The sequence below is a fragment of the Carcharodon carcharias genome, chromosome 22 (assembly GCF_017639515.1).
Source record: "Carcharodon carcharias isolate sCarCar2 chromosome 22, sCarCar2.pri, whole genome shotgun sequence".
NCBI classification, from domain to species: domain Eukaryota; kingdom Metazoa; phylum Chordata; class Chondrichthyes; order Lamniformes; family Lamnidae; genus Carcharodon; species Carcharodon carcharias.
The window spans coordinates 23,100,973-23,114,516 of NC_054488.1; positions in this window are offsets into that span (position 1 = coordinate 23,100,973).

A 13,544-nucleotide genomic window follows, 5' to 3' on the forward strand; every position below is an offset into this window, starting at 1 on the left:
ACTACACCAACATACTGCACTGCTGTGACAGATAGACTTTCAATTGAAAAAGTCAGCAAAATGTTTAGAGGCTATTTGGTTGCAGTCAGGTACAATGTTGTAGAATCCATCATAGCTCCAGATTACAACATGCATGTAAAAGTACATATCGCCACAGTAACTCTCACTCCCTGAATGAACTGTAATACACCACACAGAACTAGCTGAAGACATGCTGATTTCTAAAGGCGCAATGGGTAAAAGCCAGTGTGTCAGACTTTCAGCCTCAGTACACCGAGGTGCAGAGAATCCTCAGGCTGTAAGCTTATATTTGAATTTATGTAGTAAATGCAACTGTATTGAGGCACCTCAAAGTATAACATGCTCTGTGGAAAAAGTTGAATGTTTTTCCACTTTCCTGTTATCACAATTTGAAATGTTTTGTAATGTTCTTTCAGATATTTTATGAATAAAGTATATACATTTTTAAAAAATTGATAACCAGTCAGCAGAGGGCAACATTCCTGCATGTGTGGATTCATATGTGAAGCCAAGAGCTCAGAAAGAAATTTTGCATTTATAAAATTCATTGTCAGTGAATTGGTTTTAGATTGACTCACCTTTGAGAAATGAAAACCCCGTTTAATTCATTTAAATATCTCAGATCTTATTAACAGGGATTGCATTGCCATAGTCTTGCAGTTTTTCTGCTTGGAAAGTTTATTTTTAAACTTTGGGATTCAAATGGTTTCATTGATTCATAATATAGTGAAAATGGCACAGAAGGAAATAATTTGGCCCATCAAGACCATCCCAGTTATGTGTACAGCAATCCAGTCAGTCCCAGTCTCTTGCCCTATCCCCATAACCCTGCAGGTTTATTTCCCTTAAGTGCCCATCCAATTTCCTTTGAAAGCTTTGATTATTTCCACTTGCATCAGCCTCATAGGCAGCAATTCCTGGTCATTACCACTTGCTGCGTAAAAAAGTTCTCGCATCCCTCCTGCATCTCTTGCCCAAAACTTTAAATCTGCATCCCCTAGTCCTTGTACCATCAGCTAATGAGAACAGCTTTTCTTTGTCTTTCTTTTTGCAAAAATATACTTTATTCATAAAATATCTTCAACAACATTCCAAACCATTTCAAAATCACCATCACAAAAGTACAATCAGGTTCAACTTTTACAACATGTATCACAAGGTGCATCAGTACAAACAATGAATATTACAATCATTTGCAGACATTCATTTTGAGCTGTACAGCCCAAGGGCCTCTACACAGTTCCCAGTCCCTCGGTGCACTATGGCAGAAAGGTGTTAGACAGTGACCCTTCCCCATTGTGCCTTTGCAGCAGCTGCCCCAAGCTTTAGTGCGTCCCTCAGCACATAGTCCTGGACTTTGGAATGTGCCAGTCTGCAACACTCGGTCAGGGACAACTCTTTGCGCTGGAAGACCAACAAGTTTCGGGCAGACCAAAGAGCGTCTTTCACTGAGTTGATGATCCTCCAGCTGTAGTTGATGTTTGTCTCGGTGTGTGTCCCTGGTAACAGCCCGTAAAGCACAGAGTCCTGTTTCACAGAACTGCTCGGGATGAACCTCAACAGAAACTACTGCATCTCTCTCCAGACCTTCTTTGCAAAGGCACAATCCACAAGGAGGTGAACAATGGTCTCATCCCCACCACAGCCACCTCGAGGGCAACGTGCAGAGGGAGTGAGACTCTGGCGTGTTGGAAGGATCTGACGGGGAGGACATTTCTCACCACCATCCAAGCTACATCTTGGTGCTTGTTGGAAAGTTCTGGCAATGAGGCATTCTTTGTCTATTTTATATAAACCTGTCATAATCATGTACAGCTCTAAAATCACTATTCAACCTCCATTGCTCCAAGATGAACAACCCCAGCTTCAAGATGGAGGTGACCTATGAAACCTTTGTAAAATTGTACCTCCAAAAAAGGTTTCCCACTACAAAAACGTCAACTCAACCCAATTTCCTCACTGACAAACTAAATTTAAACTCTCATGGAAATTCTGACTTCTCTCCTCAGTAATATTATGATCCCAGTGATGTTACTATTGGACAAACCTGATCCCAGGGTGGAACCCAGCTTGATGGATCTTATCTTTTATTTGTGGTTACTGAACAGAGTTACAGAAGTCAGCTGATGAACTTTTAACAAAATAATAAAACATTTATTAAATGAGAAAAGATGAACTATATTACAATACTCCTTCAACCACAACTATACCTTTACAGATACATACAAATTTTTGTCAGGATAACACAAGTTACCAAAAGCTCTCTCATACTCTACTGTCCACAGTAAATACAAAGACCATGGGCAGAATTTTCTGGCTGGCGGGCGAAGTGGGCAGGTGCGGACCCGATCGCTGCCCGCGATCTGGTCCACACTGCCATTAAACACGGGCAGGCCAATTAAGGCCCACCCATGTGAATCGCAGCTCCTGAGGACAGTAGGAGTGGGCGGGCAGCGATGGGACTGCTATGACCGCCGGGGACCCGGTGGCCTGTTTTAAAAAGTTGCTGCAGCTTTTCAAAGGCTGAGAATCATGGCCGGTGGAACGGTTCCCCAGAGTGCCCCTCATTTTTATGATGATTGCCTTTCTGCCCTCCTCGAGGAGGTGGTAGCACAATGGGAGGTGGAGGCCCCCCGCATGACCAAACGGGCCTGGAAGGAGGTGGTGGAAATAGCTCCCACAACGTGATGTGACGCAAGTGGATCCAGTGCCGCAAGCGCTTCATTGACCTGTTGCACTCGGGAAGGGTGAGTACCATGTTGGCATTAGTCATTTAAACCCAGCAGGTAGGCTTTGCCCCCTGGCACACCCCCCTCCCCGCCCCAAGTCTGAGTGTAGTGGCTGGATTGAATCATTGACGGCATGTGTCCTTCGCTGGGTGGGCCAGCAGATACTGCCCATGCTGAGGTCACCCTGAGAGGGTGGTGATGAGATGGGTTCTGCCCCCGCAGCATGTGGTACACTGAGACCCACATTACTGTTTTGGGGGCAACCTGGACGAGCTGCACCAAGGCGCAGAGCTGGAACTCCAGGGCATGTCAAAGTCAGGGTGATGACATGCTGGGAGGGATCTTCAAGGTGGTGTTGGCACCGATCGATCTGCTGCCCTCTGTGCTCCATCTGCTTGCGCCTCCTTGCTATGGAAGGTTAGACCATGTGGTGCCAATGTGATGTAGGCAGTATTTGGCCAAGGTGGTGGGGGAACAGGCCTAGCATCTTTGTGTGAGTGTTTGGCAGCAGCGGGTTGAGGAGGCACTGGAGCCCTGCAATGTCCCACTCTGGTTGGGGTGGGCCGTCCACGAAGAGAGTCCAGGTGCAAGGAGCACTAATCAATGCTCTTCTCTCCTTTTCAGGAGAAGGATGCACATAATGCCGCCGAGGACTGGCGGAGAGCCAGCCCAGGTGGCGATGTTCAACCAGTTCAGGCAGTAGGCCCTAGATCTGGAGAGGCGCCATGAGCCCAGATCCACCAGTGTTGGTGAGGCTTGGCTGCCACGGGCAGGTATGTTTGCCCAGTAGTGAGGTCACCATTGTTCTCCCAACAGCCATGGCAGTGCTGAATGTTCAGTGATTGAAGTTTGCAACATAGCTTGACCATTGCTTATGGAAGGATGAGCACGTAATGATCCAGGGGACAGGGGTGCACATTGACATTGTCTCCACATTAACTGATCCAATGTCCTTGTTCTTTCTTTCAGCATCAGTGGAGCAGGGCCGGGAGGAGGAGCAGTAGATGCCCCCTCTCACACCTGAGGGCCCTGAAGTTTCACCAGTGTCACACCATCTCTGCCAGGCAGGCACCAGTGCAGAAACTAGCACTCGGTGGGAATTAAAACATTGGCTAGTGTCCTGGGGCACAGCGGTGAGGGCACTTCACAGTTGCTGGAAGAGTTGGCAGAGACAGACAGTGCCCATGGCGCCAGCAGTCGGAGGACTGCAGGGGACCAGGCACATGCTCAGTTGGTGGCTGATAATGTGCCTCTGGAGTCCACGACGCAGCAAATGCAGGAAATGCGACCAGGTGTGCGGGAGCATCTGGTGGAAATGCATGAGGCTATGCTTGGCTTGGTGTCTGTGGTGGAGAAGTCTACATGGACCAGTGCCAATGCAATGTGCCTCATGGCCGAGTGCCATTCGTCCTCCATGGAGAGAGTGGCAACTCTCGTGGAGAGCCTCCTCTAGGGCTTCAATCAGGGCTTCCTGGGGATGCACTCGAACCAGCAAGCCCTCACATTGGCATTGACTTCAGCTGGTCAGTGCCAGTGTGGGAGATGGTCTGGGCACCAAGTTTCCCAGCTCGGTGCCCATCCATCAGCAGGGAGGTCTGAAGCAACCTCATGTTGGCACAGCAGCTGCCTGTCATCTCTGCGGGCTCCACTCAGGGTGCTGCAGATGAGGGTGGCAGCTCCTCCCTTCCTCTGCCAGTGACAGTTGCACCCAATGAGGCTGTGACGACTGGGGAGATGCCAGCTGTGGGACTGGCCGCTCCCTCCCAGGCGGGGTGAGCACAGGCTCCACAGGCCAGAGGGCGGCCGCCAAGGCCATCGAGGCCAACAGGACAGCAAAGTCAGCAGGCTGTCTCAGATGCCAGTCCCAGCAAGGTGGCAGCACTAAGATGTAGCACTCGAAAACATAAACATAAAGCACACCACAGGTTTTTCACTGGTGCTTTTGTGTTGGCCCGCAATGAGGTCTTTATGAGTTGGTGTGATGTTGAACACCTTTGTCATTTTGTTTCCTTAAGTTCCTTTTGTTATAATATTAAATTCAGACATGTCACCATGGCTGAGGATGCCTCTTCCGCAGGTGGATGGTTACCAATAATGTTATGAGTGCTTTGTGGGACATTCAGTTTATTGACAAGACCCTTAGTTAATGTTGCTAACCAGGCAGATTTTGCACTCAGGCATTGAGTATAGAGCTTGCAGCCCAGGCTTGTCCTGGAGGTCCATATGTGGTGTGCTAGCTGAAGATTCATTGGATTAAAGCCTCCCAGGTGTCCCTGCCTCCCTGGAGTCTACCCCCTCAGCATTTCCCTGTGCGTGCTCATCCTTGGACTCACTGCTGGACTCATCATGTACAGCTGCAGCCACTGTGTCTACATCTTCTTCGTCCACAGCGTCCCCCTTTCCTGCGCAAGATTGTGGAGAGCACAGCATGCAACTACTATCAGTGACATATGATCTGGGGGGTACTGGAGTGCGCCCCCTGAACGGTCCAGGCATCGGAAGCACATTTTGAGAAGACCAATGGCTCTCTCCACCACAGCCCTTGTGGAAGCGTGGTTCCTATTGTAGTGCTGCTCAGTTTCTGTTCTTGGATGGTGGAGAGGTGAGCCACCTTCTGAGGGGATAGCCCTTGTCACCCAGCAGCCAATCATCCAGCCAAGCCGGAGCACTGAAGAACCCCGGCACCTGGGAGTGTCTGAGGATGTAGGCGTTATGGGAGCTGCTTGGGTACCTTGCACAAACTTGCAGAATCTGCAACCTGTGATCACACACTATCTGCACTTTCATGGAGTGGAAGCCCTTCCTGTTGACGAAGGCACCAGGCTCACCTGATGGTGCCTTGATGGCCACATGTATGCAGTCTATTGCACCCTGGATGCGGGGGAAGCCAGCAATGGCCGCGAAGCCTCTGGCTCACTGTGTTTGGCTTGCCGGGTCCCAATGGTAGTGGATGAAGGTCAATGCACTCCTGAATAGAGTGTCTGTAACCTGCTTGACACAAGTGTGGACAGCTGATTGGGAGATACCATAAAGATCAGTCACTGAACCCTGGAAGGAGCCAGAGGCATAGAAGTTGAGGACAGCTGTGACCTTTAGAGCCACTGGCATGGGGTGTCCACCCACACAGTTAGCGGAGATATCAGGGCCAATCATCTGACAAATATAGTTGACTGTCTCCCTTAAGAGATGGAGCCTCCTTCGGCACTGCATCTCAGACATATTGAGGAAGCTGCTTCACCGCCTGTATACCTGGCAGGAGGATAATGGCGTCTTCTGCGGCCCCTTCCACTTTGGACTGCCTCTTGTGCCTGCGCCTGAATGTGCACTCCTGGCTTCCTCCCCCTTCTAGCCTTCCCTTGCTCCTCAGAGGAGGTGCCTCCAGTGGAGAGTTCAACTCCCATTCCCAGGCTAAGGGAAAGCTTCCTGAAACCTGCAGGCCCAAAAAAGTTTCCTCACTGCAGAGTGCTGACCTGAAGGTTGTGAGTCCAGACCAAGCAGCTGGTATGTGTTTTGAAGTATTGCAGATCACACAGGCAAGTATCAGTAACTTTGAAAAATCAATATTTGACAGAGCACACTCGCGACCCCACTGAGCCCTCTTATCCCATCCAGGGATGAGGTTTATACAAATGTGTCCTACGCCCCTGCCTGTGCGACGACCTGAAGATTCTTCGGGCGCCGAAAAATCACCGTCAATTGGCACCTCAAGGGCCTTAAGTGGCCCATTAATTAATGGCGGGCGCGCATCGGAGATCACCATGTTCCCAACAAAATATCACGATGGCGCAAGGTGATGTCAGGACGCTCACCCGAGGTCACTGCGCGTCATTTTATACATTGGCGTGCAGGTCCCGCCCCCAGCACACCAACGGGAAAATTCTGCCCCATGTAAACCAATAGGAGACCTGTGGTCAGGCACACTCAGGAACTAAGTGACAGATGCGACCTCCAAACAGATGTTATGGATCTCCTCAACTCCTCCCAGACACTTGTCACACTGTGAGCCGATCAGTCTCACTGAACTCCATATTTCACATGAGGGCTTCCAATCTCCGCTCTCTAAAAATTTGCTTTGGAATCTTCTCCCAAACTAATGCTTTCTCTCAGACACCTTCCGCAAGTGTTCACTTCCAGGGTTTTGAACTCTTCTTCTGATGTTCCTCCCCCATTCAGCATTCAAGCTGTCTTCCAAACACTCTATCTCACTGATTCACCCGTCAACAGTACACCACTGGTTCACATGCTGATAGTAAAGAGTTACAGACCTTCAGTTGTCTCTTTGGACCTTCTGGCATCTTGCAAGTTATTCTTGCTTTAAATCTGCTTTTGCAGCTTTTGTCTCCTTAAATCTGAAGCTTAGAGCCTTTCTCTCTGCCTCTCAGTTTTAACTTCAGGACCTTTTCCAAGTTCTTGTGCTTCCTTTGACTGGAAGGTCTGCTTGGGAGTTTTTCCTGTTCCACTCCCCTGGATTCTGGGGTCTTTTCTTCAGCTTGTGACTGGCTATCTGTCCCCTTTGCTCCAATGTCTCTTGGCAGCTGTCTTCAAAACCAACTGAACTCAAACAGCCTCCAAATCAAACTGCTGTTTCTATTTTCTTCTGTGTGTGTCTATGGGAGGGACCTGCCTCTCTGTTGCTAGGCAAAGCCCAGTTTCTCTACTCTTGTTTAACTTAGGTAGTAAAACTCTCATTAGAAATGCAGGCACCTTTTAAAGAAAAGATGAACTATGTTACAATACTCCTTCACCCACAACTATACCTTTACGGATATATACAGATTTGTAAGGATAACACAAGTTACCAAAAGCTATCTTATACTCCAATGTCCATAGTAAGTACACCTTTTCTTAACACACAGATACAGAAATACAAAACAAACTTAAGCATTAAAGCTAAAACTCATTCCTAACACCCACAAATACAAATAAAACTTACTTAAACCATCTCCATTTCCTAATAATAAAGTGTAATCTCCCAGTGGTCCTTATAACTCTCTGCCTCAACATCTGACCATCACTCTGATCAATCACTTTTACCCAATATTATTCCTACAGCCCATTAATGTTCAACACTTATTATATTCAGCTCTTCAAAGGTATTCCTCAACTTGTTTTCCAAAGTTGCACAGATGCCAGGCCATCATTACAGAGGGGAACCTGTCCAAATGGTGGCCTGTAACCCACTGATACTGTGGCTCCAGGAGCAGAATTTAAAGGAGACATTGAAGGCATCCCCCAACCCAGCAGCTCCGTGGGGAAGCCAACTCCAATGAGCTGGCAGTCTCTGCACAGGGTTGGGGGCAGCCAGGGGGTGGTGGGGGGTGATGTGAGGTGCTCTGATAGCAGGAAAATACCAGTGCCATTGCAAAATGGCTCCCAAGTAGGGCCTCAATTGGCTGCCTGATTCCATAGAGCGGGCATCAGATCTTGGTCTTAGCCCACCCTATGGGCCCACTCATCTGTAAGCCCATCTCCGCAGGACTGGGAAAATTCAGTCCCCAGTCTCCAAATTTGACCAGGATCGTTAGCAGGATCATTGGGGAGGGAGGGAGGGGAGAATGGGTTCCCCGACAGGTGAAACCAAGTGACAGATGAGCTGGAAATCAGAGTTAGGAGGACCATGTGATTCTTTTCAACCAACCAGAGGTATGTATGAGTAAAGCAGTACTGTTCATCTCTCTATCTCCATTCATCCACTCTGCTTCAGTGTATCCCCATTTGCTCTTATCCAATCCCCCAATTGTTGTACCTCCTAAAAAGGTTTCCAACCGCAAAAAAGTCAACTCAACCCAACTTCCTCACTGACAAACTAAATCTAAACTCTCTTCTGGAAATTCTGACCATTCTCTCTTCAGTAAAGCATAATCTCCATCTCTCTTTGCCTTGACATCTGACCATCACTCTGAGCAATCACTTTTACTCAATATTATTTCTACAACACTCAAATGTTCTGTACTCAACCCCTTTTATTAGTTTTCAACTCTTCAAAGATATTCCTCAGCATTTTTTCAAAGTTGCTGTATATTTTAAGTGCACCCAAAATAACTACAGCAGAACGTATTAATCATCTGACTCTTCCAGCAGTCTCAGACAACATTTTTGCAGAACATTTCAATGTCCACCAAATTTATTTATAGTGTTATTATATTGTTCACTCTGCTCTGTCATTGTCATAAAACACCCACAATGAACCAATCCATCTCAATCATATTGAAAACTCTGTTCACATTATGTAAAGCATATATATGCTGTGTATACAATGTTATCAAATGTACTATATACATTGCCTAAAAACATTTTAAATATACAATTTCAGGTATTTCCCCAAGTTATTTTACCTGACATTCCTTTTATCTGCAGACCTCTAAGATTACATATAAGCCTTTGTACAAACAGTTTCATCTCAATTTACAAATAATAAAACTTGAAAAATGCTGAAAAAGACATGCTGCTAAAGCTTTTCATCTTGAACTCATCAGGACAGTTCACAAGAATACAAAGGGAACAACAACTTACACTGCATGAGAAGTGCTGATTGGTTGACAAGTGGATTAGCACTCTCTTATCATGCAGTATAAATTGTATCTTGAATAAATCTTGTGATCTGTCCTGATGAGTGCAAGATGAAAAGCTTCAGCAGCATGTCTCTTTTCACTCAAGTTTAGTATCACCAAACAACTGTTAACAATAAATTTCTTTAAATTTCAATATAATTTCTCTGTAAAAACTCAACCCATTTCATAAAAGTTTACTTATTTGAATTACGAGTTGGGTGAGTGGAAAATGAGAAAGGTCTGACGATAGTTCAACTCCAGGATTATTTGCTCAGTGGGTGGGGGAGGGGCTGCATTGTGGTGAACGCAAAACAAGATTAGGAATTCAAAAGAGTTGGGGTAATTTGCAATTCTTGATTCTGCCCTTGGTAAAGTGGGATTGGGATGGGGGGGCACCATGTTTCAGGAGGATGAAGGTGCCATTTAGATTCCATGCTTAGCACTGATTCCAATATCAAAAAAGAGTTTAACCAAGATTGAATACAAGTTTACTATTATATGCAAAAGGTTGGGGGTTGGGGGTTGGGGGTTGGGGGTTGGGGGTTGGGGGTGGGGGGTGGGGGGATGGGTGGGTGGGGTGAGTGGGCAATGAAGCAGCCTATTCAAACTCAATGGAGCAGAGGGGGTTTGAGAGAATGGGAATTCATAGAATAAAGTCATAGAAATTTATGCCATCAAAGGAGACAATTCGACCCATTATGTATATTTGTGCTGGCTGAATAAGAGCTATCGAGCCAAATCCCACTTTCCATCTCTTGCTCTGTACCTGTATCATTCACGGAGTCAAGGGAGTTCAGCCTCGCATATTGTGTTGGTGGTAAAAAGGGGATGCGGGGAGTGTGATCAGCATCAGGTCCCAGCACTGATCATATCCAACACCATATGAGCTATAACCACAACAGATGTCAATATCTTGGGAGATTGGGATGAGTGGGGATTGGTTTGGTCACAGTCCAGATGCCAATCTTAGGGAAGGGAGGAAGATTTCACTGCAAGTTCACTGGTAGAAAAGTACAACTGCACCAAATGCAAACTCAGCAGTAGTGGGTCAACACCTGAACCTTGAGGAGGAAAAGGCTGATCTTGATCACACTCATGTTGAGTTAGCTAGAATTCAATTACAAATGAAATAGTTTGAATTCGAGAAAGAAAGAAATGAAAGACAGAGAATAGGAAAGAGAAATACAAAAACATGAATTAGAATTTCAAAGATAAAGAGAAAAAGAAAACTTTGAGAGAGAAAATCTTGAATTCCAAAGAGAAAAAGAAGTGAGGAAATTTGATCTCGATAAAGAAAAGTTTAGATTACATGAGCAGGGGTTGGCGGGAAAATTTGATGAAAACTCAGGGTTAACTCCAGGGACTGGATTTTAAGGCCCCCTGCAGGGTTTATTTTTAGCAGGAGGGTGGGAACGTGTAAATTATATCAGGAGCCCAGCCCACCAACCTCTGACCTGTTCCCCATTAAACCATCCTCAGACGCACTGAGGCCCTAACCTGCCCAATTAAGTGGCAATTAAGGGCAGAAGCTGAGCACAAGGTGACAAAGCAGACAGCAATGAGACTCAAAGCTAATAAAGGAAAGAAGTGCTTTGAAAGAGAAGGGCACCTGTGCAACCAATACTGATCCCGTAGAGCTGCGAGGAAGGATACGCGTTATGCAATGTAAATTAAAACTTCAGAACGTAAAAGCTATCGCTCTTGCTTGAAAAAATTTGATAAAGCTTGGACTGAATGGGAAGATGAAATGCAAAAAGAATTTAAAGGAATTCATGAACTAACTAGATAAGATTATAAAGTTCTTTTTCCGATTACCGACATAACCCTAATGCAGTTTTTAAAGCAGCTAAAGAGGATTTTACTCAGAGGAATGGACTGCTTACACAAAAGGAAGTAGCCCTCTACATATGTTTCTTAGAAAAGTACACTGAAAGTTTACCTTTAAGTTTGTTTCCATTATTTAAAGGTAATCCTGCATTTAAACAGGACGAGGGGAATTTGAAAACCTACAGATGTGGAAAAAAATCAGAAATCAGTAATGTTGTTCGTGATAAAGTTAACCAGACCAAACCAAGAATACAATTTTCTAAACCAGGACATGGAAAAGCTGTAAAAACTACACAAAACGAGAAAGATTTGCTGCAACAGCTGACAGTGAAGCCACCAGTAGTACTATGAACTCTCGTTCGCAAGAGAGTTGGAATTCTAAGAACTTATACAAACTGAACTTTAAATCCTGATTGTCACATGCAATTAATTGGTACAAGTTAAGAATTTTGACATTGCTGAGATGAGATGTTTAATCGTGAAGTATGGAATAGGGAAAAGAATATTACCTGTACTGTATATATTAAATTAGTGGTTAAAGTGTTTTGATAGTGTTATAGAGAAATTATTTCTATGGTAATAATTTTCTTATATTTTTGGTAGGGGCGAGAGAAGTTTTGACACTAGACTTTATAAGGTGGTTATGTTTTAAACTCCCTTGGCGGAATGATCCCAGATTTGCACCAAGTGCAGTAGTGGGCGTGAAAAATTACGTTTTAATTGCCAACCGCATTGGTGGGTTTTCACACCGTATTGTCCGCTTCCTGCTTCATTTATTATGCAGCCACAGGAAACACACCGTCTCGTTGGCAGGTGGCCTCTGAGTTGCCTGCCATGCTGTTACCTCACTATTTCCTCACTCCGGGCGCCATATCTGAACTGCAGCTGTGCACACAGTTCTCAATGCTTGCAGTCTAGGACTGCTCCAGTGAAGACATGGCCCCGAAAGCCAAGAAGAGTTCAGTGGCCTGTCCCAGGAATGCCTTTCGGAGGCTTGCCATGATGTGCACCACCCCCGCTCTGGCCACAGGAGGCCCAGCAATCTTACCTCTCTGCCTTGGGAGGTGGTGGCAGTGGTAGCCAGTGCCAACACTGCACAGAAGAGGTTAGCCATCCAGTGCAGAAAGAGGATGAATGATCTCATCTGTGCCGCCAGGGTAAGGCAATCATTTCATCACTCTAAACTCATAGACTCTCAAGGCCATCACACATTCACTGGCATCTCACTCACTTCCAGCTCAAGGGACATCACCACTCACTCTCTCACACACACCATCACATCTCTATTTGGCCTCATCTCCTCTGGAGACTGCCTCCTCAGCCCTCACCATCTTTCTTTTTATTTATGGGATGTGGGCTTCACTGGTTAGGCCAACATCTATTCCCCATTCCTAATTGCCCTTGAGAAGGAGGTGATTGGGTGCCTTCTTGAGCTGCTGCAGTCCATATGGTGTAGGTATACCCAAAGTACCGTTAAGAAGGGAGTTCCAGGATTTTGACCCAGCGACAATGAAAGAACAGCGATATATTTTCAAGTCAGCATGTTGAGTGGCTTGGAGGCGAACTTCCAAGTGATGGTGTTCTCATGTATCTGCTGCCCTTGTCCTTCTATATAGCTGTCATGGATTTAGAAGGTGCTGCCTAAGGAGCCTTGTTGAGTTTCTGCAGTGCATATTGTAGATGTTACACAAATTGCTGCCACTGCTCATCGGCGTTGGAGGGCGTGAATGTTTGTGGAAGGGGTGCCAATCAAGTCGGTTGCTTTGTCCTGGTTGGTGTCAAGCTTCTTGGGTATTGTTAGAGCTGCACTCATCCAGGCAAGTGGAAAGTATTCCATCACACTCCTGACTTGTGCCTTGTTAGATGGTGGACATGTTTTGGGGAGTCAGGAGGTGAGTTATTTGTTGTAGGATTCCTAGCCTCTGACCTGCTTTTATAGCCACAGTATTTATATGGCTAGTCCAGTTCAGTTTCTGGTCAATGGTAACCCCCAGGATGTTGATAGTGGGGAATTCAGCAATGGTTATGCCATTAAATGTCAAGGGGCAATGGTTAGATTTTCTCTTGTTGGAAATGGTCATTGCCTGACACTTGTGTGGCATGAATGTTATTTGCTACTTGGCAGCCCAAGCCTGGATATTGACCAGGTCTTGCTGCATTTGGACATGGACAGCTTCAGTATCTGAGGAGTCGCGAATGGTGCTGAACATAGTGCAATCATCAGCAAATCTACTCACTTCTGACATTATCATGGAAGGAAGGTGACATTGATGAAGCAGCTGAAGATGATTGGGCCTGGGACACTACCCTGAGGAATCTTGAGGCCATTTGCACAGAACAACATGTGCCCTCACACACACCCTGGGATACTCAGCATCTACAGTTCAGCCCTCACCCTGCAGCCTCTTTCCTTGCC